The sequence below is a fragment of the Diaphorina citri genome, unplaced genomic scaffold (assembly GCF_000475195.1).
Source record: "Diaphorina citri unplaced genomic scaffold, Diaci psyllid genome assembly version 1.1 scaffold487, whole genome shotgun sequence".
In the NCBI taxonomy this organism is placed as follows: domain Eukaryota; kingdom Metazoa; phylum Arthropoda; class Insecta; order Hemiptera; family Psyllidae; genus Diaphorina; species Diaphorina citri.
Window position 1 is genome coordinate 159,829 of NW_007377922.1, and position 6,059 is coordinate 165,887.

Below are 6,059 nucleotides of genomic sequence, written 5' to 3' on the forward strand. Positions count from 1 at the left end.
GAGGTACATATTTATGTAGATAGATGTAGATTGTAGATATTGAATATTTAGAACATGAACTTTATTGGATACGACCAATGTACACATTGTAAATCCCATAACATAATATTTTAAGCTCAATCCAAGTGCAGAACGTCATGTACATTGTTTATTATTTGGAAAAGTTAGAATTCCACTGATTTGCCAGAACATCTACGAAATATTACGTGATTCGGAAGACTAGTCTCATCTCCATTGTTCATTCATCAACCTATCCTCAGTTTCCTTCCCTCGTATCTTTTCTCTCTTTCCTTTTATTGTTATTGGTTTACTTTCAAACTTTCTCTGCGCTATTTCTTCGTCCTTTCATAACTTTCTTCTTTGTTTTGATCCTCGTTTTTTTATCCACCTTCCAATTTTCCTTTTGTTCTCTGGCTATATGTACGAGTACGACAGGTATCTTTTTCCACTTTTTCTGCGGGGCTGCAAGGACTTTTCAGTCTCATTAATGCAGAATAAAGTAGATACATATATTCTACTCGTATTTAAGTCTAAAATCTTTAGAATCTTATCATAAATATGTATGTATCTATACCTAAATAATCAAAATAAGGATCATAGGTACATATTTATGTAGATTGTAGATATTGAATATTTAGAACTTTGTCTCTGACTATGAACTTGATGATAAAATGATAAAAACCTTCTTTTGAGATACTCCTTTATGTAGGTGTTAGATAACACACCTGGTTTATTTGAATTTCAAATTCCGTTCCTAAATTAACTTCAATTGGGTAAATAAATAAAAGGCGCTAAATTGTGGGAGAACAATTCAAACGGAAGGAAAAATAAGGGAGGGAAAGATGGAGGAGAAATTATAAAGGAGCGAGATAAACTATAATGACATCTCTTTTCTCTTATTATTATAGAATCTATCTGTCTTAAATAGAGACTTCCTGCGGAAAAAATCTGTGCGCCATCGTCAGACTCACTGACAGGCCTGTGATTGATGGTAGTTCTTATTTCGCTTGTCTGGTGATGTTCTATAGGTTTTCATATTGTTTAATAACGTGCTTGCTTCGAAGCATGAAATGCGAAAGTCTGTGAAGTGAAGATTTCATAATAATATTCATCTTTCTCATAGGCTTTTTTAAAGGTTACATCTCCTTATTTTTGCTGATGTCTGGTTAAATTGAAAAAGAAGATTACTTTGTCAGAAAAGGCGCAAGATCCTAGGTATACACGGAGCGTAAACTTTGTATATTATCATCAAAATTGAAAGCTGTTTCATTTTTCTTTTTCCTTATTTTACATTCTTTTGTTTTTCATCATATTTTATATTTTTTTATCGTTCTCAATCCTGCTGGCAAATACAAGCTTTTCTTTTCAATCCTAGAACAGGCTTGTAACTATAGAAAAATATTAGAAAACTTTAGATGAGAATTTTTAGCTAGGTAGCTAGGTACACACATATTACGCTGAAATTTTCTTGCAGGTACCTATGTATGATAAGGAAAATTAATTTTTCTTGGCAAATGAGGTGAATAGTTCTTTAAAATGACATTTTTGGTTTGCCAAAACCCACACTTAACATTCAGACCCGAAACGCCCAATACCAAACAGTAAGGTACCTACGTGCCAACTTTAAGTCCTATACGAGTAAACAGTGTAAGTGAATAGTTCTTACTCCCTCTGGTCTAGGTATAGAAAATAAAAAAAAGGTATATCTATGTACATTGTACATATCCCGTTAAGGCACTGGGGATAGAACCTTTATTCCTTTATATGTAATAATTTTACCATATTAAAGGGAGCCCTAAATGTTTTAAAAAGCACAACTTGTTCATTTGTTTAAACTACAGGGACTGTTATTCATAACGAGACCAGAGTAATAATCCAGGGAAATTTATTTGACCATATTGGTTTAAATTCTAACCCTAACCTCATTTTATAAGAGAAAAGTTGGAAAAACAGCTAGAGATGTAAGCAAATAATGGGTGTGAGAGAGAGAGGGTGAGAGAGAGAAAGAGAGAGAGAGAGGCAGCAAATGATACAACTTTTAAAGTTGATTTTTTTTTTCTTTTTATAGCCGAATAATAATTTATTCAGCTTAGTTTGAATATATTCTGCAAATTTTTACTCAAATCTATTTACAGGGAGTACATAGGTTGCAGAAAAAACCTCTTTATCAACATAGAATATTATGTATTCAGAATGTACCAGATTAAATAATTAAATCAGCCCAAAATTTACTGCGAATCTAGAATCACAAGTTTCAAGGAGGACTAAATGCATGGATTATTATTATTAAGGTAGAAACACACTACCCTCACTCACAGCTCACATGAGCTCACGTGACGTGAGGGTAATGTGTTTCTGCCCCTCATTACTGTGATGCAATAGACAGACCCTGGCCTTATTACTGACAAGTTTAGTGGTAGGTATAATGTATTTGTCTGAATTGTTCTTGTACAACTTACGCCATACACAAAAAGTTCGGTCTATTTTATGTGCAAACTTTTCTAATTCTATAAATTTTAGTATTATTCTCCCTCCCTCTCTCTTTCTTTCTTATTTTTCTAATTCTCTCTTATTATTTTCCTCTCTCTTATTTTCGTTCATATAGTAACCAACCAAATCCTCTAGTTCTTTCTTTTTGGAAGATTGAGTGGGTGGTACACTAGATTTGCAGACTCAGTCTCGAGATCCACAATAAAATTAGATTTAAAAAAAAAAAAAAAAAAAAAAAAAAGGACGAAAAAAAATAGAAAAAAAATTTTCCCCAATTGCTTCCTTTTTTATTTTTTTTTTTTTTTTTTCCCAGTCCTCAAAGGGTCGCTTAAGTTAAGGAACGTTGCGCGTGTTTAGTATCCGGATGGGTGACCCATCTGAGCAATCGGGAGCTATCCTGTGGTCTTTCCAAGGAAGTGTGTGTGTGTGTGTGTGTGTGAGAGAGAAAGAAAGAAATAAGAAACAGGCGGAAGAAGGAGTGAGAAAATGTGAAAAAAAAAATCCCCCAAAAACCAGTTTTTTTGGTTTTTTGGCTTTATGGTTTTCTGGACAAAATATGCACCACCATTTTCGTGTTCCTGGTAAAAAGACCTTTAATTTGATATATAGGTCGACCAGGTTTGGATAAGTCCTTCTATGGGGACAGCCTGTAAGCCGCGTTTGCGCTTTGACGTCATCGCTGTTTCCACCACCATTTTGACTGCCCAGTCGATGTAACATGCATGTCGATTTCTTGGATTTGTGTATTCGAGCCATGGATTTTCGACTTTTCTAAAATTCAGCGGAGCCACAGAATGGACCACGTCCACTACAGATTTCGCTGCACACGGTGGAGTTTTGGACCGATCATGCTTGCCCAGTCGATGCAACATGCATGTCGATTTCTTGGATTTGTGGATCCGAGCCATGGATTTTGGACTTTTCTAAAATTCAGCGGAGCCACAGAATGGACCACGTCCACTACAGATTTCGCTGCACACGGTGGAGTTTTGGACCGATCATGCCTCGTCGTGTGGAGGCACCTTAAGTCTCATACACACCACTCTCTGTTTTGAGAGTAAAGATGAGAGACTGAGAGATTAACGAGAGAGAAGAGGGAGGGAAGAGAAAGGGAACAAGAAAGAGAGAGAGAGAGAGGAAGAGAGTGACAGAGAGAAAGGGAAATGAGAGAGAAAGGGTGAGAGAAAGAGAGAAGGTAAAGGAAGAGAGAGAGAGGATTATGGCTAGTGTTTGTTGTAAAATTAATAACAAGGCTTTTAAGCCTTTGAGAGACTGAGAGTAACGAGAGAGAAGAGGGGAAAAGAGGGAGGGAAGAGAAAGGGAGCAAGAAAGAGAGAGAGAGGAAGAGAGTGACAGAGAGAAAGGGAAATGATAGAGAAAGGTGAGAGAAAGAGAGAAGGTAAAGGAAGAGAGAGAGAGGATTATGGCTAGTGTTTGTTGTAAAATTAATAACAAGGCTTTTAAGCCTGGTTGTCATAATTTTAACGACCTCTTCCGTCTTCAATGTAAACAGTCTTCTGTGTCACAGGTCAGAATTATGTTTGGTAAACAATTTTGGACATTTTTGATGCCGAAAGGACTTTTTGATTACGCAGAATCTCCAATGACATGAAATGCAACCTGGATAACTTAGAAGAATGGCCAACTCTGAGATTATTACGTAGTTGTAAGTGGATTTTATAGTTAGTACAAAAGAACCCAGAGACTGTGGACCAGGCATTTTTGGATCCGAATAATGAATTCAGACCCCTTACAGGGAGGCTCTCTTCTTTAGGGAGGCGGAAAAAAGAGAGAAGAAATTACACTGAAGAAAGGTTCAAAAGGAGGGAAGAGGGAGACGATATATAGGTAGAGGAAAATGAGAAAAATTACTTACTGACGTGAAAGATAAAATAAGGGAAAAGGAAAAAAGAAGTAGATCTAGGTAGAATGGGGAAAACGAGGAGGACCAGAAGGAGGATGATAAGGAAGACAAAGAGAAGAAGGAGGAAGAGGAGAAGGAGGAGTAAGTGGAGGAGGAGGAGGTGAAGGAGAAGGAAGAGCATGAGGAAAAGGAGGAGAAAAGTGGAGCCCTGGAACTGAAGAGGAATAAACGGGATGGAAGAAGGGGAACAAAGGTAAAAGCGGGAGAATGGTAATGCAAACAAAGGTTCCAAATTTTATGATCCCCTTTATAAGATGAAATATTTGAGGGCACATGACACGTCGTGTTCAGGGCTGTCCACAGGGGGGGAGGAACCTCTCTGACCTGGGCTTTTCAAGATGGCCTGGAACCAGCAGTACTTTTTCCCCTAAAAAGGGAAATAGAATACCAATACCTAGTTACCTACCTGGTACCTATTATTGTTGGCAAAAAGGGGAAAAAAAGTTGACTCAACATAATGAATTAAAAAAAAAAAAGGGCGGGTGATCGTTTTGCCCCGATGTACCTTTCTGCCCGGTATTCCCCTATAGTAGTGTTGGTATCTGTAGTGTTATCGTCATCCCTGGCAACACTTGTCAATATTTCTTCCTCTTTCCTCTGAGCATTTGGGTGTTCTGAGGATGTTTGTTTCCCCTGTCCCCTAGTTTGTGTAACGTGTGTAAGTGCTGAAATCGGCCCTGTGCTTGTAAAGTCCACTGCTATGGATGTTAACAGGAAGAACTGGAGAAGGCGTTTCAGGAAGCGGTTCATTCTGAGAGCCATGGTACTTGTACTGGAAGAAGTGACGAAAACAACATTACTTCTTCAGAAGTCGCGTCAATGGAAAATTGCTACAAAAAGGAGCTTACTTTAATGCTTGTCACAAATATCGTTTCCCAATTTTGACACGCAGATAAATTTTATGACTGGATTTGAACTTGAACCACCAATCTCCAGATCCGAAGTCCAACGCGTTGACCAACGCACCCCAGAGGCACGGTTTTAAACAGTTCATCAATAAATAAATGACTTTTTTTTATGAGGTTAGACAGAGGGAACTGTAACTGCTATGGTCTTGTCGTCCCGAAATCGAAGAGAGAAGGAAGACAGGATAGGAGAAAGCCAGCCGTTCCGAGGACGAACATTATACCATCAGGATAAAATCCGCCCCGGGCGGGAATCGAACCCGCGGCCTGGCGCTTACAAGGCAGACGCACTACCAACTAAGCTAACTAGGCTGGCAAATAAATGACTGTTTCTCCATATTGTAATGGAATAAAATCTGTGCAATTTGTATGGAACACTTTACTTACCTACTATAGATTGGTTCCCTCTATTTTTCGGGACAAAGCTGACACGAAAAATTTTACACTCCTAAAAAGTCTGCTAACTGAATTGAGGTTTAGTTCAATTTCAAAATGAATCTAGCCAAAACTTCTCACAGAAGTTCACAGTTTCACGTCCTGTAAGAACGCTTATAAGGTACCCAAACCCCACTACATTGTGTATAATTATGTACCTATAACATTCTAATCGAATGTTGGAACACTTTAATAAATACAAATAAAAAAGGACGCTTATTCGTACGATCGAATCGCAATAAATCCTAGATCCTAATCCTAGCTAGTGTACCAGCACCTATCTAGTGTACCAGTGTACCAGCACC

At 37.9% G+C, this 6,059-nt stretch overlaps 1 long non-coding RNA gene across 1 annotated transcript; it reads right to left on the minus strand.

The window, feature by feature from the left end:
• Positions 1–4,933: 4,933 nt before the first annotated feature.
• On the minus strand, positions 4,934–5,853 carry LOC113467486. Its single transcript, XR_003391550.1, has 2 exons — positions 5,707–5,853; positions 4,934–5,186 (listed from the first exon to the last, which is right to left on the minus strand). It is a non-coding gene; the product is annotated as an uncharacterized LOC113467486 (long non-coding RNA).
• Positions 5,854–6,059: the final 206 nt, after the last annotated feature.